The sequence below is a fragment of the Monodon monoceros genome, unplaced genomic scaffold (genome assembly GCF_005190385.1).
Source record: "Monodon monoceros isolate NGI ecotype Baffin Bay Population unplaced genomic scaffold, NGI_Narwhal_1 Super_Scaffold_11, whole genome shotgun sequence".
Taxonomy (NCBI): domain Eukaryota; kingdom Metazoa; phylum Chordata; class Mammalia; order Artiodactyla; family Monodontidae; genus Monodon; species Monodon monoceros.
In genome coordinates this window covers 31,240,357-31,267,286 of record NW_021703767.1, presented here as the reverse complement: position 1 = coordinate 31,267,286, position 26,930 = coordinate 31,240,357, and positions in this window count along the sequence as shown.

Genomic DNA, 26,930 nt, shown 5'->3' with positions numbered 1-26,930 from the left:
CTCCTATAGCCAGGATTCACTGGTGCAGGAATCAAGGAGTGGAAATGGGAGTCACATCACTCATTATTACCCCTAGTGACCCATTAGCAAAATTTTTGCTTTCCGATTCTGCAATCTTATACCCTCTTGGCCTGGAGGTCTTAGTTCCAAGGGAGAAGTACCACCATAAGGAGACACAGCAATGATTCCATTGAACTGGAAGTTGACTTCCAGCTGGCCACTTTGGACTCTGCAAGCCACTGAATCAATAGGAAAAGAAGGGAGTTACTGTCCTGGCCATGGTGACTGATCCTGACTACTAAGTGGAAACTGGACTGCTACTCTCCAGTGAAGGTAGGGAAGAGTATGTCTGGAATACAGGAGATCCCTTAGGGCTTGTCCTAGTATTACCATGCTCTGTGATTATGGTCAATGGAAAATTACAGGCAGGAATATTCCAGGCAGGAATATTAGTGGTCAAGATCCTTCAAGAATGAAGGTTTAGACTGCTCCACCAGGTAAAGAACTAATACCAGCTGAGTTGCTTGCTGAGTGCAAACGGAATACACTGAGTAGTGGAAGAAGATAGTTAAAAATAGCAGCTATTCAATACAACCATGTAACTGGTTACAGAAATAAGGACTGTAATGTTAATGAGTATTTTCTCCTTATTTTGTTATGAATGTGTATATATACATATGTGTATATACCTAAATATGTATATACACATAAATACATATACACTAAGAAAATATCTTTATTTTCTTCTCTCTCTTATTCCCCTATCATGTAACATAAATTACATTGAACTTATATCATAGTATTTAAGTATTGTTAATTTTATGTCATTGCATTTTTTTAATACCATTGTATAACTCTTTTTTTTTTAACATCTTTATTGGGGTATAATTGCATTATAATGGTGTGTTAGTTTCTGCTTTATAACAAAGTGAATCAGCTATACATATACATATATCCCCATATCTCCTCCCTCTTGCAACTCCCTCCCACCCTCCCTTTCCCACCCCTCCAGGTGGTCACAAAGCACTGAGCTGATCTCCCTGTGCTATGCAGCTGCTTCCCACTAGCTGTCTATTTTACATTTGGTGGTGTATATATGTCCATGCCACTCTTTTACTTTGTCCCAGCTTACCTTTCCACCTCCCCGTGTCCTCAAGTCCATTCTCTACTCCTACATCTTTATTCCTGTCCTGCCCCTAGGTTCTTCAGAACCTCTTTTTTTTTTTTTTGGATTCCATATATATGTGTTAGCATACGTTTGTTTTTTTTTTTTCTCTTTCTGACTTCACTCTGTATGACAGACTCTAGATCCATCCACCTCACTACAAATAACTCAGTTTCGTTTCTTTTTATGGCTGAGTGATATTCCATTGTATATATGTGCCACATCTTCTTTATCCATTCATCTGTCGAAGGGCACTTAGGTTGCTTCCATGTCCTGGTTATTGTAAATAGAGTTGCAATGAACGTTGTGGTACATGACTCTTTGTGAATTATGGTTTTCTCAGGGTATAACGCCATTGCATTTTAATTATGGGATATCATGGAGAAGGGTAAACATCACTCAAGGACTTTACCTTCTCTTCTGGGGAAGGAGTTACTGTGTTTTCAGTTCTATGTATGATAGTTGTATCATGTTAGGTGGAATTATGATCCTGCTATTATCTTTATTTGGAGATTAAATATGGTTTAAAGAGATGCATATGGGTGCCAAATTTACAAGGTGGGCTTGTAATGGTTAATTTTATGTGTAACTTGACTGGGTCACAAGATACCCTGAAATTTCATTAAACATTATTCGGGGTATGTCTATGAGGGTATTTCTAGAAGAGTTTAATATTCAAATTGGTAGACCAAGTAAAGCAGATTGCCCTGCCCAATATAGGTTGTATGGTTGGGCCTCATACAACCATTCAAGGCATAAATAGAACAAAAAGGCTGACTAAGGGAGAAGTTGCTTTCTCTCTGCCTTAGTGTTGTCAGCCTAGGACATTGCTCTTCTTCTGCCTTGGACTTGAACTCGGACTGTACCATCAGCTCTCCTGAGTCTTGAACTTGCTCACTGGGACTTCTCAACCTCCATAAGAGCGCCAGCTCCATTTTTTAAAATGTCGTTACAATTTAAAATGCTATTGGTTTGGCCAAAACATTCATTCATTTTTTTTCCATAAGATGGTTCTAGTAGCACTTAGTTGTCTTTAATTTCATTTGAAACAATTTTGTTAGATTGTATGTGACAGCTGTCATATCAGTGTGCATTTAAAAAAAAACATCAAAATTGGTGAATTTTTGTGTAGCCATTTTAATGTTGAAGGTGGAAGAAAAGAAGCAACATTTTTGGCACATTATGCTTTATTATTTCTAGAAAGGTAAAAACGCAACTGAAATGCAAAAAAAGATTTCTGCAGTGTACGGAGAAGGTGCTGTGACTGATCAAACATGTCAAAACTGGTTTGCGAAGTTTCGTGCTGGAGATTTCTCGCTGGACGATGCTCCACGGTCTGGTAGACCAGTTGAAGTTGATAGCGATAAAATCGAGACATTAATTGAGAACAATCAATGTTATACCATGTGGGAGATAGCCAATATACTCAAAATATCCAAATCAAGGGTTGAAAATCATTTGCACCAGCTTGGTTATGTTAATTGCTTTGATGTTCGGGTTCCACATAAGTTAAGCGAAAAAAACCTTGACCGTATTTCCGCATGCGATTCTCTACTTAAAAGTAACGAAAACGTTCCATTTTTAAAACACATTGTGATGGGTTATGAAAAGTGGATAATGTACAATAACGTGGAACAGACGAGATCATGGGGCAAGTGAAAGGAACCACCACCAACCACACCAAAGGCCAGTCTTCATCCAAAGAAAGTGATGTTGTGTATATGGTGGGGAAAGGGAGTCCTCTATTATGAGCTCTTTCTGGGATAGCAAACGATTAATTCCAACAAGTACTGCTCCCAGTTAGACCAAATGAAAGCAGCACTTGATGAAAAGCATCCAGAATTAGCCAACAGAAAACTCATAATCTTCCATTAGAATACCATAAGACCACGTGTTTTTTTGATGACCAGGCAAAAACTGTTACAGCTTGGCTGGGAAGTTCTGATTCATCCATATTCACCAGACGTTGTACCTTCAAATTTCTATTTATTTATGTCTTTAAAAAATTATCTTAATGGAAAAAATTTCAATTCCCTGGAAAACTGTAAAAGGCACCAGGAAGAGTTCTTTGCTCAAAAAAATAAAAAGTTTTCAGAAGATGGAATTATGAAATTGTCTGAAAAATGGCAGAAGGTCCTGGAACAAAAGGGTGAATACGTTGTTCAATAAAGTTCTTGGTGAAAATGAAAAATGTGTCTTTTATTTTTACTTAAAAACCGAAGGCACTTTTTGGCCAACCCAATATATTTTATATTTCCTATCAGGTAGCTCCATGACAAACCGTCATGTTAATGTTCACATTTCTTTAGAGGTCTATGCTGTAATTTAACCTGATATATGCTTTAGGCTATTTCTCAAAGAAATGAGAGACTTAATTTGATGTATGTCCATTTAAGTATTGGCATGGATATTCATATTGAAGCTAAAGATTTTTTTCCTCTCAATATATTTCATAATAATTATTATCTTGAATAGGCAATCATAAACTTTTTTGGCAGCCCTCAATTTCCTTTAAAATGTTTCACTCTTGACATGTAATATTAGAGCATAGAAGATTAAAGCATGAGCCCAGTACAAAAAGACCCTCACTCCTGGATTTAGATTTACAAAAGTATGCTGTATATATATGTATATATGATTGAAAAGTAAGAAAATGCTCAGAACAAAACTCCTTACTCAAGTTCACTTTCATCATAAGAGAAAAAATTATTGGTCTTTGATTTTGGTTTACCTGTTTCTCATTCAAATATATAACAGTATTCTAGTCCATAATAGAAAAAAAGTAATTAAAGTATATTTTTAATAGCAGAATCATAATCTCTACCATTTAATTCTTACATAATGACTGAAATAGATATGATTTCATAACCAGTCTGCTGCTTATTTAGGAATAGTATCATAATTTGATCCAGCTCAGAATTAGAATGTGTTGTCAATAAATCATTAAATTAAAAAATTTAATAGTAGAAACTTAGGGAGCATGAAAAAGCTTGGTTAAAAGTTGTACAGGTATGATGGAAGGATGGCCTACTATGTAGAATCAACATGCCGTGGAGAAATATATCCATTTGTAAGCTTATCACAGAAAATTAATTAACAAAGCAGTATCAGGTCTTGATCATACACCTTTACATAGTTTTGTAGAGCTGAGATTGTCATTAATATGTTGTAATTAAAAGTATGTCTATAAACAAAACTAATACTTAGTTTGAAATGACTCAGCAAAAATGTATTATTTTTCTCAAAAGAGAGAAGAAAATATATTTGACTAAGTTTTTATATAGAATAGGAGAGTTTGATGATAGAGCACTGTCTTTACCTCCTTTTAAAAAAATTTATTACAAGACACAGAAAAGCAGTACTGTTGGTATGAAAACCTCTCATCCTGAACTGTCAAGACTTGGATGTTTCTTAGCTAGGTCTGAAAGCTTAAGTGAAAGAAAACTTGATTTGTGAATTTTTTCCCTAATTTAACTTCTGATAAACCATATTCTGCTTGGCAAATTTCTTTAGCTTAAATTATACAGTTTCAAATAACCTTGGCAGATATCCTAAATCAACTATCATCTAACAATCTATCTTTAAAGAAGGAAACAACACATGTCTTTAATTATAAAAATCATTGTTTCATAAGGTAAGAACTATGGTAAAGGTTTTTATTATTTAATGTAATATAACCCTCACTAGATGGCATTTTCAGTTTTAAATTTTTGACAGGACATTTAGGAAATAAGTGTCAAGAAACCTCAAGAAAAAAATATAATTTGTAATATTTATTTAAAAAACTTTTTTTTTCTCTTTTTGTAAAGTTGAGATAATCTGGAAAATGTTGCAATGACATTTTTACAGTTCATCCAGAAGCACTAGTGTTGAGTAAAAATGTGCTTCCTGAGTGGCTTGTTGTTCTACTTAGAATATAATTCATATTGCAACCATAGGAATAATTCATCTGCCAAGATTGAGGAATTATTCTTAGATATATGGCCTTGAAACAAATATTTAAGAGCAGTAATTCACAGCATTGTTTGCTCATATAAAAATTTTACATTCTGAAAATCAGGGTCCACTAGAGAACCCAAGTTGGATTAGAAGTGGCAACAAAAAGTATTCCTTAGTTTATGTTTCCACAAATTGTCAGAACCAGACTTTAGAAAGTTTCCATGCATAAAAGGGCAAAGTTGGTCATTTCTGTAACCAAAGCAATGAAGACATTGAGTTCTGAATGTATGTTTCAGGATTTGAACCCCCAAAGATCTTCCATTCTCTCTTAAAATTTTTTTCTCAAAGCTGTTCAACTAAAGTTTAAAACAAAATATTAAATTTTGCTTTTAGTGATAGAAATCCAGGGAATAACAGAGAAGATATGTGAGGGTGTGGATGATGATGATTATAAAGAGAAGGAGGAGAAGGGGGTAGGATTGTAGAAGAAGGAAAGTATTACAGGTGTGATAGAAAAATGAGAAGAGATGCTGTCAGCTGGAAACAATTTTCAGAAATGCCTATAGACTTCATGTTAATATTTATTAATAATATTGCAAAGAAGGCCCTAATATTAATATTAGGGCCCTCTGTGCAATCTTTAATTAATAAATTAATTAATTAAAGAAAAGGATTATGAGTGACTGAAGCCTATCTTGGTCAGCTTGCAAATGTCCAGATACTCCAGAATAAGTTTTGACTAAAGCCACACAATAGTTGTCTTAACTGGGAGTTCTTTTAGAAGAACATGCATTCAATCATTTATTTATTCACTCAGAAAATATTTATTGAGCCTCTCTATATGCTAAGCACTGTGCTAAGTGTTGTAGATAAAGTGGAAACAAGACAGATAAGGACTCTGCCTTATAGATAGGATGAGATGAACAGTAAAATAATAAATCAATACATGAAATAATTATAGATCAGATAAATGTCCAAAAGATATCCAAAGGCTGCTATGATATAGACTAATTCTAGAGTAAACTATTTTAGAGATGTTGGTCCAGAAAGGCGTTTCTGAGAAGTTCATTTGAGGTCTTTTAAGATGAAGCACCAATAAGATGAGAAGGATCTCATCATGCAGAGTGCTAAAAAGAGAAAAAGAAACAAATAAAAATCACTTTATTAAGCACAGAGAATAATAAACTCAAATAAAAGTGTCTGTGTCTCTGAGAAACAGAACAATAACAACAAAAAGCCTACAGGGCTGAAGTCTGGCCAATAAGAAGGACAATAATACACAAGATGAGGTGGGAAAGGAAACAAATCAGAAAACTCAAATCGGAGGTTTTTGGATTTTATCCTGCCTGAAATGGGATTTTTAAATGAAGGAATGATATGATTCCCATGTTTAAAAGATCACTCTGACATTTCTATGGAGAATGAATGGTCGGCAAACAAATGTGTGGGCAGTGAGACCAAGTAGAAGAGAATTACAGAGAACCAAAGAGAGATGACACTGGCTTGGAGTGAGAAGGCAGCTGTGGAGATGGAATGACATAAACATAGAAATATATAAAATATGAGTAGGACTTCATGATAAATTGGGAGAGGTGAGAGAAAGGAAATAATCAAGGATGAATAACAGGCTTGAGTAACAATGCAAATTTCTGAGATGCGAAAGATTGCGATAGGAAAAATTTTGTTTTGAAATGTGTGAAGAAGGAAATTAAAGCTTTCCATTTTGGACAGTTTAACATTGATATTGTTAGTTGTCCTGAATTTCGGTTCTCTCACCCCTTTTGTTTTTTTTAATTAATAGAATCTCAATTTTTAGCTATGCATGTGGCCACCTAGAAGAAAAACTACATTTCCCAAACTCTCCAATATAGGTGACCATGTGACTTGGAATGTAGGCATAAGCTGGAGCGCTCAACTTTGGGAATTATCTTAAACAGAAGGAATGTGCTCTTCTGATTCCTTTATTTCTCTCCTTCTAAGTTGGACATTGGCGGGTTAAAGACTACCAAATACATTGACAGTTCTTCCACCAAGCTCTATTTATCCTTCCCTTGTATCTGTGCTACATTTCTAATAAACTCCTAAGTAATGCCGTTTATTCTGGTGCTTTGACCATACTTTGAGTAGGAAAGAGGTAATGGTCATCAGTGTCATCATCAATGACTTAGAAAGGAAAATTGAAAAATGATTTGAGTGGTGGGGAAGAATTAATACTGAAATGAATTACAGAGTGAATGGAAGATAGGGAAGAGTCTATGAACCTTAAACCTTTTGTCTGAGAAGTTTTACAATAAAGGGTGAGACTGAAATGCTGAGATGTCCAGAAGGAGATAGAGGATAATGGAGGTAATTAAGACATGGAATATGGTGAGAAACACTTCTATTATGAGGAGAATAATCTAATGGAAAATACCATATTGACAAGAAGGAAAGCCAGAATGAAATGGAAGAAACAAATTCTTGAAGACTAGTTTTAAGAGAAGGGACAGTCTTTCCACAGAGAATAGGAGGCAAAAGTGAAAAGATGAATTTTTAGTCTTGCAGTGGGAAGTTGAGGGAAGCATGTAGTTTAATGTGGCCTGGCACAGGCTGTACCTGATGGAATGACAGGAGTTACCTTACTGTCCTCAACATGAGAATGCAATGCTTCTCCTCTGTGGACTCATTCTCCTTTTTGTATATTATTCTATACTATTACATACACATTCCATGTAGCTGATATTGTCGTCTTTAAAAAATGATAACTTTCCCCCCTAAAAATATATTGTTAAATTTTTTAAAAAGCAAAAGGCAAGAGAAAAAATATATATGTAAATAAGCATGCATATATCTGCTCTTCGAAGAAAAAATATAAGAAAGATAAACTATGAAACCAGAAAACTATGAAATTATTACAGGCGAGGTATGAGTGGAAAGAAGAAAAAAAGAGGGAGTTACACTTTTCTGAGTGTACCTTTTTATATGGATTTGACTCTTGGGAGCATGTTAATGTTTTACATATTCAAAAATTTAAAATAAGTCAATGACAATGAGAATTTAAAAAACTAAAATTAAAACAGATGAACTCAACTGTATTTCAATATCACATCAGAGGGATAAAGGTAAACCAAGCAAAAAATTTAATCAAAGTAACTTTAGAACACAGTATGTGACTATGTACCCTCAGTCCAGGGGTGGGATATTGGGATTTGGGTGGAAATGCAAAGAAATATTGAACTTTTTTAGTAGAATTCCTTTTGTACTAGTATGGATGAAACGATTCTCAGATTATTACACAGGGTTTGTAGGTCTGAGCAAATGAATAAGTGTATTGTTATTGCTGAGAGCCAGGGTCCCTACTGTAGATGAAGGAAAATATAAATATGGCAAGGGGGCAAGGAGGGAAGGAAGAATAATATTGAGGTGGATTGCAGTTAGAAGTATCAGTATGAATTTATGGTATAAATACTACTTCTGTCTGTTGCAAAGCCAATAGAGAAACTCCAGTGGCAACAAGCACATGTAGAACCCACACACCTCTATACCACTCCCCATGAAAAATTAAACAGGAATCTTCAGATAACTTACCAATTTATGGTCTAGAACAGAGTAAGTTGAGTCTGGAATAATTTACTATGCAAGAAAGTAAAAATGTGCAAAAAGAAATGATGACCTATTAAAAGGACACCATCACCAGCTTGAAGGTGATCCCACTAACCAAGCCTGGAACAAGGTAATTAAGCAGGGAGAGTAATGAATTATAAATAGAAACAAACGTATCCATACTGATAATCAATAAGTAAGTAAATAAGGAAAAAGAAGGGAGGGCTCTTCTTTAAAATAGAATGCTGATCAATAAATGTAGAGAAAGTACAGGAGTTAGAAAATCATCATTTTGCACTCATCATAAAAAGTATTTTTTTCAGTTAAGTAGGGAGGGGGATTTTTTGATGAAGAGCAGAATTTCCATGGTCTTAGAGGGTCTCCCTACAGATTGCTTTTAAGATGCAAAGGGAAATATGGTAACTTTACAGTGGAGAAACAAGACAGTATTTGCTATGTTGATCCAAATTGCCATCACCATTGAGGGATAGAGAGACATAGGTGCACTTCCTAATATGACACCTTGAATAGTCCACAAACTTTTACATAGAATTTAGAGCCAGGATACACATCTAAATGTGAAACTAAATGTGAAGAAAGTTCTGACAAACCCATTAAGACACATTATTAAAAAGAAAAGAAAGGGAACCCTGTTGCACTGTTGGTGGGAATGTAAATTGATATAGTCACTATGGAGAACAGTATGGAGGTTCCTTAAAAATCTAAAAGTAGAACTACCATACGACCCAGCAATCCCACTACTGGGCATATACCCTGAGAAAACTGTAATTCAAAAAGAGTCATGTACCAAAATGTTCATTGCAGTTCTATTTTCAACAGCCAGGACATGGAAGCAACCTAAGTGTCCATCAACAGATGAATGGATAAAGAAGATGTGGCACATATATACAATGGAATATTACTCAGCCATAAAAGGAAACGAAATTGAGTTATTTGTAGTGAGGTGGATGGACCTAGAGTCTGTCATACAGAGTGAAGTAAGTCAGAAAGAGAAAAACAAATACCGTATGCTAACACATATATATGGAATCTAAGAAAAAAAAAAAAGGTCATGAAGAACCTAGGGGCAAGATGGGAATAAAGACACAGACCTACTAGAGAACGGACCTGAGGATATGGGGTGGGGGAAGGGTAAGCTGTGACAAAGTGAGAGAGTGGCATGGACATGTATACACTACCAAATGTAAAATAGATAGCTAGTGGGAAGCAGCCGCATAGCACAGGGAGATCAGCTTGGTGCTTTTTGACCACCTGGAGGGGTGGGATAGTGAGGGTGGGAGGGAGGGAGACACAAGAGGCAAGAGATATAGGAACATATGTATATACATAACTGATTCACTTTGTTATAAAGCAGAAACTAACACACCATTGTAAAGCAATTATACTCCAATCAAGATGTTAAAATAAAAAAAAAAAAAGAAAAGAGAGGATCTGAAGTCTTCCAAAATGTTACTGTCATGAAAGACAACAGCTGAGGAATGTTCCAGATTAAAGGAAACTACATGCAGCCTGTGATTTTGGACTGGATCTTAGATTGGAGGGGAAAAAGCTGCCGTAAAGAATGTCATTGACAAAATTGGAATATGTAGACAAGAAAACATGGAGAGTGAGTCAATATTAAATTCCCTAAAAATTTAAACTGTTCAGTGGTTATAAAAGAATATTATTATTCTTAAGAAATATACCCTGAAGCATTTAAGAGTAAAAGGGTAAAAAAAAATGTGCAGATAGACAGATCTCATGTGCTCAAAATGTAGCACACTTTCAAAAAAGAAGATGAAACTAGGCTGATATTTATTTGGATAAAACACAAGACAGAAAATAGAAATAATGCCAATTACAGAAGGAAAGTATTTTTGAGGAGGTTACTAAAAATATAAGAATTCTACGTTAGGGAAGTGTACATCAATATTACCATGACATTTTCCAATGTTTCCCAAGCACACATGCCTAGATTAGTTATCTTAAAGAAATATATAAGTTTAACTCTTCAGAAGCTGTCATTCTGAGTCTCCACTTGCCTTGACCCTAATACCCTAAGTTTACCCATGAAAGCAGATTTTATCCTGATTTCACAAAGCAGGAAACATTCTAAACTTCAAGATATATAAATTCTGCAGTCCACTTGTGTTGGTGATAATATGAAAAGGGTTGTAGCATTCTTATTGGGTACTAAATTCAGCTTATGGTAGTTGAAGATCGATATCCATTAGAAAGGGGAAATTATAAGGAAATAAACATTTACTAGTATGTCATTTTCCTTTTATTGTCATATTTTATCCAAACAGTGCAGTGATGTTTAAATGGTCCCTATTCTGAAAGGTTTGCTTTCTTCTTCCCACCTTCCTCCCCCAATCCCAAAATGAGTTCTGGTAGATCATCTACTTTCAAGTGTGAATGAATAGATATTTAGTCTTATTTAAAGTCTTATTTCAATTAAAATTAAAAACAAACAAACAAAAAACCAAACCATTGCAAGTATGTTATCATTATTTATAAATTACAAACAAGGCATATTGATCATCACTTGAATATGTTGTTTTTGTTTGTTTGTTTTTTCATAAATATATTTATTTTTGGCTGCATTGGGTCTTTGTTACTGCATGCGGGCTTTCTCTAGTTGAGGCAAGTGGGGGCTACTCTTCGCTGCGGTGCATGGCCTTCTCACTGCGGTGGCCTCTCTTGTTGCAGAGCACAGACTATAGGCGCACGGGCTTCAGTAGTTATGGCACGTGGGCTCAGTAGTTGTGGCTCTCGGGCTTCAGTAGTTGTGGCATGTGGGCTCAGCAGTTGTGGCTCATGGGCTCTAGAGTGCAGGCTCAGTAGCTGTGGCGCACAGGTTTAGTTGCTCCGTGGCATGTGGCATCTTCCCCGTCCAGGGCTCAAACCCATGTCCCCTGCATTGGCAGACGGATTCTTAACAACTGCTGTTTTCTCTTTCATGTTATACATAAAGGAATTTTATTTTAGGGGTTGAATTAATGTGTGAGTTCACACGTCTCAAGAGTGGCAAAACCAGGATGTATATTTTGTTGAATTACTCTAGAGTTGTATGTAAATAAGATTTATTTCTTTTGATGAACTGGTGTTTCCTAGGAGAGTCATAGAGCTCACTGTTTTTTACTTCAAGCTTTGGAGTGTCAGGAAAACTGGGACTCAGTTTTACACATGGTTGTGCCTCTTCCAAGCCCAGATAGAATAGTCTGCCCCAGTATTTGCAAAATCAGAGTTTGAACTCATCTCGATCTAGCTCCGAATTCCATGCATGTTAAGTTGATAAATGTTTCATACTCGAACAGGGGTCAACGAAGACTCCTTACTTTCCTTAAGCCAGGTGGCTTGTATGGGATCCTCTGTCTACAGGAGCTTGAGTCTATGAGGAAATGTAGTATCACTTGCTCACTGGAGTCCAGGGTGGGTCATCTGAAAGGAGCAAGATTTTTAGCAGCTGAAATAATCATCTGATTGTCTCAGCCAATGAATCATTCATCTGAAGGAGCTATACAGTGAGGGAGAATTCAGGTACAAGTACAGCGACAGAGCAGGTATCACTGAAAGTGGAAAAATAAACTTGTACAACTACTTGAGCTGAGTAGTAGGGAACTGTAACAAGACTTATTGGAGAAGGAGGCCAAAACCTGGTTTGTAGTATAATTTTTGCTGTATCATTACTGTTGTTACTACTTATTGTGGGTTGAATTAATGTGACCTTATTTGGAGATAGAGTTTTTGTAGACTCAAGTTAAGATGAGATCATAGGGAATTACAGTGGGCCTTAAAAAAAAAAAGTAGGGAAGATCTTAACATAGAGATAACCAAAATTCTGAATTGAGATGTTGTTTGTAAAATTCTGTAAACAACCTTTAAAGCATTAAATTTTTGCTTGCTTCTGGAGAAGTACTATCCTCACAGTAGTGGATCTGGAAATCAGAGGAAAATTTGGACACATTCATAGGGAAGAATGCCACGTGAAGATGGAGACAGGTATTTGAGTGATGTGTTTACAAACCAAGGAATGCCAACCACCAGAGGCTGGGAAGAGTCAGGGAAAGATCCTTCTTCAAGCCTTCAATTGGAGCATGGTTCGGCAGAGATATCTTGATTTCAGACATCTAGCCTCCAGAACTGGGAACTGATGTACTTCTGCTGTCTTAAGCTACCCAACTTGTGACACTTTGTTATGGAAGCTCTAGGAAACTAGTACATACTGGTATCACCTTGGCTCTCTTACTGCAACCTGAGACACTAAGAAATATCTTTCTTCTAATCTGCATGAAGACACTGGGTTGAAAATCCTCAAGTGATTCAACATTTGTTTGGTTCAGTAGTATCCTCCAAACCCCAAATCTGAATCTACTCTTTTCCAGATCCACTACCGTAAGAACAGTGCTTCTTCAAACATGTTGTGTTTCAAAGGGTATTACAGACTCTTACAAACAACATCTGTGTTCAGAATCCTGGTTATCTCTCTGCTAAAACTATACTTTGAAACTATATTTTCACCATTTTAATTTTCATTTTTCCTGAAGCCATGTTGACCCTACTTCATCTAGAAAAGATTAAAGACAAGATACATGAAATGTAATAAGCAGACTGAAGCACAGGCAAAAGAATAAAGAAGAACAAGAACAGGACTATCAAATGAAGCAGAACTATGCCTGGGCCACACATTTCCTTTTTAACAAACTGTGTTAAAATTAAAATCTGGTCAGTTGCACAATTTAGAGAGTCCATACAACAAAACCAATTATTAAGCAGAAATATTTCTGGAACTAAGTCTAGACAACAGTTTCTCTCAGGATCCTATGTTATAAAGAACAAAATCATTGACCACTCTCTACAATAGACTCAATGTCATATTTCATAGAGTTATTTTTATAGTTGCCTTTCATATAATTTGAGAGTTTTACTCAAATCTCAGTATAGTAAAAATAATTAATGCAGGGCGTCAATGTGCCGCAACCCAGAAATCTAGCTGATAAAGTTGATCCTCCCTTGAGTGGCCAGCTTAAAGTTTACCATTTTCATGTTTGTTGTCCCCTCAATTCTCCATATGTATTTTCCTGTTTTGATTCTCTATTTAATCATTTTTTGGCATTTAATAGAGTCTAAGCACCTATATTTAAATTCAAGGAATTTGCCTTATTCCTATTTATATTCCCCAGAAACTTGGCACAGTGTCTTGCCCAGAGTTAAACACCTAACTCCCATTGAACAGAAAATTCTCAGACCACACTAGAATAGAGACAGTGAGTAAAATCACTTACTCCCATAACTTACCTTTGCTCTAAAACATAAAATTCTCCTTCTCAGGACTGAATAGGCATTTTTCTAAAGAAGACATACAGATGGCCAACAGGTACACGAAAAGATGCTCAACATCACTAATCATCAGGGAAATGCAAATCACAGCCACAATGAAATATCACCTCACACATGTCAGATTGGCTATCATCAAAAAGACAAGAAATAACAAGTCTTGGCAAGGATGTGGAGAAAAAGCAACCTTAGCACCCAGTTGGTGGGAATGTAAATTGACACAGCCATTCTGGGAAACTGTATGGAGGTTCCTCAAAAAATTTAAAACAGAACTACCATATGATCCAACAATTCCCCTCCTAGGTATTTACTTGAAGAAAACAAAAACACTAGTTCAAAAAGATACACGCACCCCAGTGTTCACAGAAGCATTATTAACAGTAGGCAAGATATGGAAGCAACCTAAGTGCCCATCAGCAGATGAATGGATAAAGAAGATGTGGTATATATATATATATATATATATATATATATATATATATATATAAAATGGAATATTACTGAGACATAAAAAGAATGAAATCTTGCTATTTGCAGCAACATGGATGGACCTGGAGGGTATTATGCTTAGTGAAATAAGTCAGAGAAAGTCAAATACTGTATATTTTCACATATATGTGGAGTCTAAAAAACAAAACAACTGAACAAATAAAACAGACTCACAGATACAGAGAACAACTAGTGATTACCACAGGGAGAGGGACAGGGGTAGGGGCAAAATAGATGAAGGGGATTAAGAGCTACAAACTACCAACTATAAAATAAGTTACTGTATATAATATATAGCACAGGGAATATAATCAATATTTATAACCACTTTGTATGTATAATCTATACATTATTTTATGTATAATCTATAAAAATTTTGAACCACTATGTTGTACACCTGAAAGTAATATAATAAGTCAACTGTACTTCAATAGTCTTTTAAAAGTTCCCTCTCTTCAAAAAGAGTCATGTACCAAAATGTTCATTGCAGCTCTATTTACAATAGCCCAGAGATGGAAACAACCTAAGTGTCTATCATCAGATGAATGGATAAAGAAGATGTGGCACATATATACAATGGAATATTACTCAGCCATAAAAAGAAACGAAATTGAGCTATTTGTAATGAGGTGGATAGACCTAGAGTCTGTCATACAAAGTGAAGTAAGTCAGAAAGAGAAAGACAAATACCGTATGCTAACACATAAATATGGAATTTAAGAAAAAAAAATGTCATGAAGAACCTAGGGGTAAGACAGGAATAAAGACACAGACCTACTAGAGAGTGGACTTGAGGATGTGGGGAGGGGGAAGGGTAAGCTGTGACAAAGCGAGAGAGAGGCATGGACATATATACACTACCAAACGTAAAATAGATAGCTAGTGGGAAGCAGCCTCATAGCACAGGGAGATCAGCTTGGTGCTTTGTGACCACCTGTAGGGGTGGGATAGGGAGGGTGGGAGGGAGGGAGTCACAATAGGGGAGAGATATGGGAACATATGTTTATGTATAACTGATTCACTTTGTTATAAAGCAGAAACTAACACACCATTGTAAAGCAATTATACTCCAATAAGAAAAATTATTTTTTAAATTAAAAAATAAATAAATAAAAGTTCCCTCTCTGATTAGGCTACAGTGTTTTTCCTCATTCACTCTCAAGATGGGCTCACTTTTAGTCCTATAACCAGCACCCAGAGGGTAGATCAACTACTCGAAATTTCTTTGTCGAGAACTGCTGGCAGGACGTTTTATTGACTTTTGTGCCTTATCTATCCCCACTTGTCCTTACTTTCTGGAATCCAGATGTTGAAGCTGATGATAAGAAATAACTTTCTCTTCTGGAATTACACCCTGTTGCCTAGACACAAAACTTGTAATCTTAATTTTAAACGGGAACCCTACTGATGAAGCATTTTATTTGATTCACTTTTATTATGGTCTCCACCACCAAGGCTCTTGCATTGTTCTAAAAGAAACGGGCCAAAGGACAATCTGAGGATAACCAGGTATTACAGTGAGCAGGATTTGTTTCATTGAATTGGGAATTCATATCTAGACCTTGTCCAAAGGAGTTAAGAAGCATATGGTTTTGAATTAATGTGACAATCAAATTGCCCTTCCCAACATATACTCTTTCTTCTCTCCTTCTGACCCTTGGTGTCCACCTACTTCCTATAAACTTAGCCCATTCATTCTCTGACTTGTTTGCATTTCCAGTGGTTATTCAGCTTAGGACCTACTGCTGGAACCTTTGCTGCACTGAATAAATGGATGTGTAAGAAAATAAATGACTGTATTTAACTTGGAAGAGAGAAGTTACTCATACTGTAATACTCATTTGGGGCACTAAAATGGTGACACATACATGGTGGGCATTGATCAAGTGTCCTGGAACTAAAGAAAGTCCCATAGTGGCCAATGAAACAGATGAACCAGAGGGAGGTAACAGTGGCCCCAAATAATTGGCCATTTTAAAATTCTGCTCCAATTTTTAAGCCACTGATGATGATTGTTAATATGAATATTTTTAGGACTCTGTGATACAACGTACGACCTTTTTGCGAACCAGAAATTTAGGTTTTAGTCCTGGCTCAGCTACTACCATTTTACTTGTGAAAATTTCAGCAAATCTGTATGAGGCTTAATTTATACATCTGTAAAATAGGAGATAATTGTCTGTTGTTATCTTAATGACACACAGAAACATAGAAAAATGAGATAATAAGTGTGAAAGTATTACAAACATTATAAAACATAAATGTAAGATATTCTTAGAATTTCAGCAAGAATTTTGCAGGAATGTAGTACTAGGGAAAGTTGGATGAAGGGAGGCAGAGATCTCTCTAAAGAAGTAAGTATATATCTGTTAGACTATATTCTATAATGACAATTTAGGCATTAATAGGATAACAGAATTTCCCTCACTGTAGCATCTTTACAAATACGTTAGTAGAAGGGTTTTCATATTCTTTATTGAATAGTATTATTCCACTAAATAAAGTCTAAAAGAGTTGTATGATTTCACAGTACCATTTTTATTATGTACAAATATGTAAATTTGGAAAAAAGAAGCATTTTATTTTGGGGTGGTAGAATTATGGATGGCTTTGTTACATTTGGAAATGGAATAGTAATCAACAAATATTACTTAAAAATTGTTCTCATAGGAAAGAATGCCTGCATGTTAAGCTAATGATGGATAATACCATTTATGTAAAATTTTGCTTTTGGCACCACTCTGAAATGAAAACTTTTCATTTTAAGCCCTCAATTATCATGAATAATACTTCACTTTTAATTGATCATCATCATAACTCATCATCAAATTATCAACTTGAGCTCTTCTTGTGAAAGGCACTACACAAAATAAAATAATGAAGATGAGCCCTGCCACTTTTCTATTCTGTGAAATAATTGTAGAGGAGGAATCTATCTGCAGACTTTTAGTGTTCATTTGTATTTATTCCTAAGGAGAAGGTTCTTTCCTACCTTTCATCCTGACAATGCTATAATGCAGGAGAGATTTCAGAGAAGGAAGGCCAGGAGGCAGCATCCAAGTAACTGTCTAAAAATGGGAACTGTTTCCCTATCTCTGTCCCATAGATGTGGGTGTGAAGGTATCTCCCCTTAAATACATAAAACGTTCTGTGCCGGCAAAATTAGCGGTAAACATCTATGGCAAAAATAATACGCTATCATTCCTCCTGAGTTCTTGCCTTCTTTTCCATTTATCTCCCTCCTTGCCACTGCTGGAAATGGTATTATAGAGATACAGTTTATCAATATAACAGATTAAATACAAGGAATAACAAGTATCATTTCTCTCCAAAAGAAGGAATCATCTTTACTCATTGCTGAGTCCAGGGATAGGGGACACTGACTCTCTTCTACATGCTGCCATTCCAGACAAACCCCCTTGCCCATGATGCTCTGTTTTTGAGGAAACCACCTCCCGCCATTGAGACTGTTACAGGAGAAAGAACCTTAAGCGGCTATGTAGGCATGAGTACTTCTAAAGCATGTGTGGGTGGCCTGATAAAACAGTAAGGTATGAAATGAATCTCATTGCAAATAGGCCACCCTGCATATAAACGTGAAATTATATATATATATATATATATATATATATATAAATGTATATATACACATATACCTGTGTATATAATTACATGTAATTGAAATAATATGAAGCCTCTGGGAGAGATGATATGTTATTGAGAGGTTTTCAGGGTTTTTTTCTTTCTACAGCAAATTAATTTTATAGAAAATAGAAGTCTTTGTGAAATACATATCACAAAGGATATATTTTTCCCAACCTCCACATTTATCTGTTTAGCTAATTATTATTTCCATACATACACATACACATAAATTCATTTATATATATCCTGCTCAAAAATCATACTGCATCTGTAACTCTATTTCTGTTTTGCAGATAAGTTCATTTGTACCTTTTTTAGATTCCACACATAAGCAGTATCATATATTTGTCTTTCTCTGTCTGACTTATCTACAAAACAGAAATAGAGTTATAGATGTATAAAACAAACTTATGGTTACCAAAGGGGGGAAGGGGGGAGGGATAAATTAGGAGTTTAGGATTAACATATACACACCACTATATACAAAATAGATAATCAACACACACCTACTATATAGAACAGAGAACTATACTCAATAATTTGTAATAACCTATAAGGGAAAAGAATCTGAAAAAGACTGGATATATGTATATGTATAATGGATTCACTTTGCTGTACACCTGAAACTAACACAACATTATAAATCAACTATACTCCAAAAAAAATTTAAAAAGAAATTAGTTTGGAAAGAGAGTTTCCTAAGTATTTTTTAATCTTAAACTACATATGAACCTAGATTTTCTAAGGGAAATCAGAGTTTAGGTATATCAAATATAAATGGTTTCAGCATTTCACAGTGCAAGTAAGCATAAATAAAATATCACTAGGGCTTCCCTGGTGGCGCAGTGGTTGAGAGTCCGCCTGCCAATTCAGGGGACACGGGTTTGTGCCCCTGTCCGGGAAGATCCCACATGCCGCGGAGCGGCTAGGCCCGTGAGCCATGGCCGCTGAGCCTGCGTGTCCGGAGCCTGTGCTCCGCAACGGGAGAGGCCACAACAGTGAGAGGCCCGCGTACCACACACACAAAAAAAATATCACTAGATCATCATATCAACCCACACTCTTCCCAGAAGTTTTTGCAATGGTGTTTTATTTGTTTGTTTGTTTCTGGGGGTAGGGAAAGGGTAGGGATCCCTTTGAAACTCCACTCAAAGATATTTTCAAATTCATACTATGTCCTCCATATACATTTGGTTCATCACAATATTTCCTATTTCTTTTTTTTTTCCTATCTGTATTAGTCAAGATTCTCCAGGAAATCATAACCAATAGGTTGTGTATCTACGTAGATACACATAGGGCTAGAGAGAGAAAGATTTTTTTTTAAGGAATTGGTTCATGAGATTGTAGAGACTAGTGATGCCTTCACCTGATTGAATGAGGCTTACCCATATTATGACGAATAACCTGCTTTACTCAACATCCACTGGCATAAAGTTTAACTCCATCCAAAACACACCTTCACAGAAATATCCAGAATTATGTTTTACTAAATCTCTGGGCACCATGATCCAACTAAGTTGACACATAAGATTAACCATCACACCAACTACTGAAAAGAGTTGTCTCACTATTGACATCTGTGTATCTATAGAAAGTGTTTAAAAACGACAGACTAGTGAATGTTTCTCTGTGATAAAACCAAGGGGAACAAGGGAGAAAAATATGCCTTGTGAGTAATTTAAGCCCTAGTTCTGCTGTTCTGTAGGTGATTTACCTCAATTAAATTAGTTACTTGAGCCATGCTTTTTCATCTGTAAAATGAGGATAGATCTTTCCACTAATTCACATTTCACTGATTTGCACCTATTTGAGAAATACAGATTGAATCACCAGCTTTCTGCCATATTTAAGTCTAAAAAAATTTTATCCAAGTTGGGTTTATTTTGCTTGTTAATTTTTTAAAATTTACATTTGTATGGTACCTAATATTTTCAGTTATATTGGATAGAGTTAATTATATAGGGAAAATATCTGAAATCCTCCCTAGCTATATCCCTCTCCCTTTTGTTTATTTTCCTCACTATATAAGTTTTAAATATAGGAGAATATGAAAGATAACTAAATAGCAATTATCTGTAATGGTCTTAAAAGTACAAATTAAAAACTTTAATAAATATTAGAAATTATCTTTCTTCAGAAGTTAAACTTCAATAGTGACTGACTGAGGTCTATCACAGAAACAACTTCATTTACAAGGGAGTAAAGGGAGGACAGAATATATTGAGTTTTGCTCAATTCCAGTTTAACAGTTTGGTGTCTCCTTTTCTCTAACCTTTTACTGAGGGCAACCACTTGCCCTTAAGGAAGCTTAACTTGAAGCTTAAAGAGAAGATTCAATTATAGTCCTTTGATTAGGAACGGTCTGTGAACTTTAAGACAGAGTTTAAGTTGTTTGGCTATTTAATTTTCCCCGGTCTTAAATCTCACATGGTAGCTACTCTTTTGGTGAGAACTACATTGATGTGCATACAGGATATTAAAAACAATAAAATAAAACATTTCCAGTGTGATAATTACAGTCCCACCACCTGTCATTATTTTAAGGAAATTATAATGGGGAAAACAAAGGTGTATTTTTGGTTTATTACTGAATAGAGAATTAATTTTCAAAGAAATTTTTATTCATGTTCATTCTCCAAGTGGTATAAAGGAGGAACAGATGTATAGTAGGAGAAAGAAAATTTGCTCAATATTTGTTTTTCATAATGGAGAATGTAACTATAATTAGGAATGGCAGTCCTTAAAATCTTCAACTGATATGTAATATATTCACAAATTATAAAAAAATTTTAAAAATATATTAACAAATTAAGTATGTTTATACAGTCCAAGGACAAAAAATAAGATACAATGCTTGCTCATCTGTCCGCATTAAGTGTTTAAATAAATATATACATATACACGATATCATATTACGTATATATCAACTATATGTCATATTCCTCTCCACTAAACAATATTTTTCTCTCTTGGTCAAACTTCATCAGTCTTAGTTTTCTCAATCACAGAACTTTACAGGCAGAAAATAATCAACAGTTTTACTATAGAGAGTGTGCAAATGTTTTCATACAGCTCTGTTATTAACAATAATGACCTCAGCACAGAGTATTTCCAGGGGAATTAATGACTGGGGTTAATGGCCTGAAGCAAAGCCATCCAGTCATGAATCCCTAAGAAATACCCTGTGCTTTGATCATTATTGCTTCATTACAACATAAAAATAATTAGCAGCAATTACAGTGGGAACTATGGGAACAGTTCAGCCTTGAAAATTAACTCTTTCCGGTGCCACTTTGCTGAAGATTTCACTGCTTCCAGTGAATTTAGTATAAAAAATTCTGTAACAAAAAAGAATTGATACAAATGACACTGAAAAGTAATGTGATCCTGAGTGGCCAATATTCCAACTGAAATTAGAGATGTGCATGGCTAACCAAAGAAAGTGAAATGAGCCTGTGTAATTAAAACACTAAGCTAGTCAATCTAAACTAAGAATTTTAAAACAGGTATTTACCTCATGCTCAGAAAAAATTTAAAAATGGATAGTAAAATCATGCCCATATTTTGATGAATCCCAGGAAAATATTAATAGGGAAGAAAAAAAGCTAATCCGAAAAAAATCATGAAATTCATTTTTGCATAAATTTAACTAAAATTTTGGGGGCAAAAGGCAAAAATAAAATAAATGTATTTTTTGTTTGTTTTTTATTGTTTAAGATCTAGTTCATTTTATTTTTTTATTGATGTATAGTTGGTTTACAATGTTGTGTTAATTTTAGGTGTACAGCAAAGTGATTAATTTTACATATGTATATATGTATATATATATGTACACACACACACACATATATGTATATTCTTTTTCAGATTCTTTTCCCTTATAGGTTATTACAAAATATTGAGTATAGTTCTCTGTGCTATATAGTAGGTACTTGTTGGTTATCTATTTTATATATAGTGGTGCATATATGTTAATCCTAAACTCCTAATTTATCCCTCCCGCTCTTTCCCCTTTGGTAACCATAAGTTTGTTTTCTATGTCTGTGGGTCTATATAATACATGTGTTTTAACTTTGCATATCAATTTTCAAAATATTCTCCATTTGCATATAATATAAACCTTTTCCAAAGTAATGCATGTGTTGTTGAATTAAAGGATGCTTGGGTAAATTCTCATAAATTGAACATGCAAATTTAATAAAAATCGATATGAGAATACAACTTCCTGCTTTATGGCTTCTGCCCCACAAGACCTCTTGAACGATTGTTCACTAACAGTGTCTTTATCTAGAAGTTCAGTAACCTTTCCACATATTACTTTCCCCTACTCAGTTAAAGATGAACATTTGACATGGTTAAACTTGCTTTTGTTTTCTTTTTTTTTTTTCTTTAAGCTCTCTCTCTTCCCTTGGCTTTTATGACAAATGTTTGTCCTTTTTGACTCATTACACACTGAGTCTTTGACTATCTCCTTTGGACTTCATTTCTCTTCCCATTCTCTAAATATAGGTATCCATTAAGACTTGTTTTTGGTATTATTTTCTTCCCTATAAGCACCCTAATAATTCTAGAATATCATTTGCTTCCACAAGTTTAATGCTTTTCCTTTATAGATGTATACCAAGCCTATTTCTCTATTTCAATCCTCTCACAAATTAGTACTTCCTAACTCTCTACTAGACATGAGGCCATATATATGCTTTTGGCAATTCAAGATACTATATTTAAACCTACCTCATCACCTCCCTCATCTGCACCTTTATTAATCCTCCCCTTGTTCGAAACATCTGTCTTTTGACATCACCATTTCTAGTCACTGATCGAGTTCTATTTAACTCCACATCCAAGTTTTCTAGACTTGATCTCTGGACAACTCTAACATTCATTTGTCTCTTTTAATTCCATAGCCACATCCCTAATTAATCTTTAATCTGAATTATTTCAGTAGACCTTATCTGTTCTTAATATTTCTCATTCTATCACAAATAATGTATCCTTAATAAGACTTTTTCTCATTTTGCCACCAGCCTCCAACTGAATGTAAAATTTGATGGGTACATGAGTTTTGGCATGTAAGACAGGGGTCTGAATCCTGGCTTCAATAAGTACCATATATATGACATTGGGGAAATTATTTATTCCATTGTATTTTCAATACTGACACAAATAATAACACCTGTATTATAAGCTATTATAACATGTAAAACTACTAATAATTATAAAAAGGCTCTGATTTCACACTGATTAATTTGCTTAAACTTTTGTTAGATCTGGCATTGTAGATACATGATAAATATGTCTTAAATAAAATTAATGAATCATTTTATAGCTTTTGGGTATCAGTTCCTTTCTGATCCCCCTACCTCACTCCTGCTACATATATCCACCTAGATCTATATGCTGCCTCAAAACAGAGATGATTTTACTTATTTATTAGAAGTATACAGTACTGGTTTTGGTTTCCACTTGGGATATATAAAGCAGGAAAGAGTAAAGCTTCCACTATTAAAATAACAACAAAACTGACAAACTTCAAATTCACAACTTTTCCTAAGCCCATCAGAAAGCTGAGTTTGCAGAGTGATTAACCAACATGAAATAGCAAAAAAAGACAATGTACCACTGTTAAGAAAAACAGAAATCTATGGACCAAATTCAGAAATGACACGGAGGTTGGAAATATTAGACAGTGAGTTGAGAACAACTGTGATTACTATCATAGTTAAATGTTGCAGTGGAAAAGATGGAAAGTCAGGTAGATATTTTCAGTAGAGTGATGAAACTATGGGAAACAAGTGGAAATAATAGAAATGAAAAATACAGTAAAAGATGAGGAATGCCTTCAACATGCTCTTTAGTAGACTCAAAACAGCTAAGGAATAGGTCAGTGAAATAGGTTTGTAGAAATTACCAAACTGAAAAGGGGGGAAAAAACCCCACAGAATAGAACAACCAAGAGTTGTGAGGCAATTGCATGTGATCTAACCTACATGTATTTGGACTTGCAGAGGCCAAAGAGAAAGAACAGAACAGAGAAACAGGTAAAAAAACAATGGCTAAGAATTCTCCAAAGTTAATAATATCAAATCATATATTTAATATGAAAGTCAAACACGACCTCTTGTCTTTTAAGTGCTAAAAGAAAAAACTGAGAAGCAAAAACAAACTATACTCAGTGAGAATATTTCTCACAAATGAAGGAGAAATAAAGACTTTCTGAGGCAAACCAAAACTGAGAAAAGTCATTGCCAATCATTCTGCACTACAACAAAATGTTAAAGGTAATTTTTCAGCAGAAGAAATATAATACCAGACAGTAACTTGAATCTACACAAGAAATAAATGGGACTGGAACTAAAATAAATGAAGGCGAAATTAAAATTTATTTTTCTTACATTATTGGCTCTGAAAGATAGCTGTCCAAAAGTAGGAATACTTAGCAATACATTCTGCTTATATCATATACAAAATTAAAATGTATTAAAGCAGTAGCACAAAAATAAGAGAGAGGAATTAGAAATATATTGTAAAATTATTTGAAAGTGTACTCTATGTGTACTGTATACACTAGGAAAATTCCATTTTTAGAAGAAGAGATATAAATAATAGGTCTAATAGGCCAGTGATGGAGATGAGACAGAATCATAAAAACTGCTAAATTACCCCCAAGGAAGGCAGAAAAGAGAAAAAGTGAAACAAAGAACAGATCAAAAAATAGAAAATAGCTAGCAACTGGTAGATTTTATTCTAACTATAGCTATAATTACATTAAGTGTAAGTGGTTGAAACACATCAATTAAAGGAAAGAGGTTGTCAGATTAGATTAAAAAGATAGACACACACATATGCTATCTACAGGAAATACACTTTAAATATAAACATATAGATAGCTTAAAAGTAAAAGTATGGGGCTTCCCTGGTGGCGCAGTGGTTGAGAGTCTGCCTGCCAATGCAGGGGACATAGGTTCGTGCCCCGGTCCGGGAAGATCCCACATGCCGCGGAGCAGCTAGGCCCGTGAGCCATGACCACTGAGCCTGCGCGTCCGGAGCCTGTGCTCCGCAACGGGAGAGGCCACAACAGTGAGAGGCCTGCGTACCACAAAAAAATTTAAAAAAAAGTAAAAGTATGGAAAAAGATATACCATGCAAACGCAATTCAAATTCAAGCCAAAGTGACTATATTAATATCAGGCAAGGTGACTTTAGAAATAAGAAAATTAAGAAGGTACGAAGAGTGACATTACATAATGATAAAGTGGCCAATCTTCTTAAAAATATAACAGTCCTGAATGTGTATTCACCTGATAACATAATTTCAAAGTACAGAAAACAAAACCGATAGAACTGAAAGAGAAATTTATCAAATCTACAAATATAGTTGAAGACTTCAATACTCCTCTTTCAATAATTGATAGAATAAGCAGACATAAAATCAACAAGCATATAGGAGACCCAAACAGCAATATCCATCACCTTAACATTTATAGAATACTTTACCCAACAATGGTAAAATACACATTTTTAATGCACTTGGAATATTTACCAAAATCTACGTAAATATGTGCCATAAAGCATACTCTAATAAATATTAAAAATATAAATATCATACAAAGTATGTTTTTAGGCCATAATAGAACTAAACTGATCACGAAATATTAAACTAGTAATCAATAACAGAAAACTGTCTGGAAAATTTCAAAATTTTGGAATTTTATAAAATCACACTTCTGGGCTTCCCTGGTGGCGCAGTGGTTGAGAGTCCGCCTGCCGATGCAGGGGATGCGGGTTTGTGCCCCAGTCCGGGAAGATCCCACGTGCCGCGGAGCGGCTAGGCCCGTGAGCCATGGCTGCTGAGCCTGCGCGTCCGGAGCCTGTGCTCCGCAACGGGAGAGGCCACAACAGTGAGAGGCCCGCATACCACAAAAAAAAAAAAAAAAATGGAATCCATTTAAAGCTGTGTGTAAAGAGAAATTTATACTATTGAATATTTATAGTAGAACAGATAAGAGTCTTGAATCAACAAGCTAAACATTCTCCACAGAAAACTAGGAAAAATAACACAGAAGCAAATTACAACTAAAGCAAATGAAGGAAAAAAAATAATAAAGATAAGAGCAGAGTCAAAATAGAAAAAGTCAGCTGAGCCAAAGTCTTCTTCTTTAAAAAAATTAATAACATTAATAATCTTCTAGACTAATTAACCAAAAAAAAGAGAAAAGCCATAATATACCAATATTAAGAATGAAATATGAGTTATCATACAGAATTCATGGACAATAAACTGTTAACATAGGAACAGCATGAAAAACACTGACATGGACCAATTTTTTGAAACACATGAACTACCAAACCTTTCCCAAGAAGAAACAATCTGAAGGTACCTACAATGATTAAAAATTCGGACTAACAGTTATAAATTTTCTAATGACAGAAAATTCCAGATACAGATAATTTCACTGGTGACATCTATCCAACATTCAAGGAAGAAATAATTCAAATTCTTTTTAGAAAATAGAAGAAGAGGGAAACTTCTCAAGTTATTTTATGAAGCCATAGTTACATTTATATCAAAACTAGAAACATTAGAAGAAACAAAAATTACAGACCAATGGCTTTCATAAGTATGGATAGCAAAATCTTCAATATTATAATGAAACCAATTCCACAAACATATAAGTAAAGCATAACACATCACAAACAAGCAAGATTTATTATGTGAATGCAAGACTGGTATAATAACTGAGTATCAATCCATGTACATTATCAT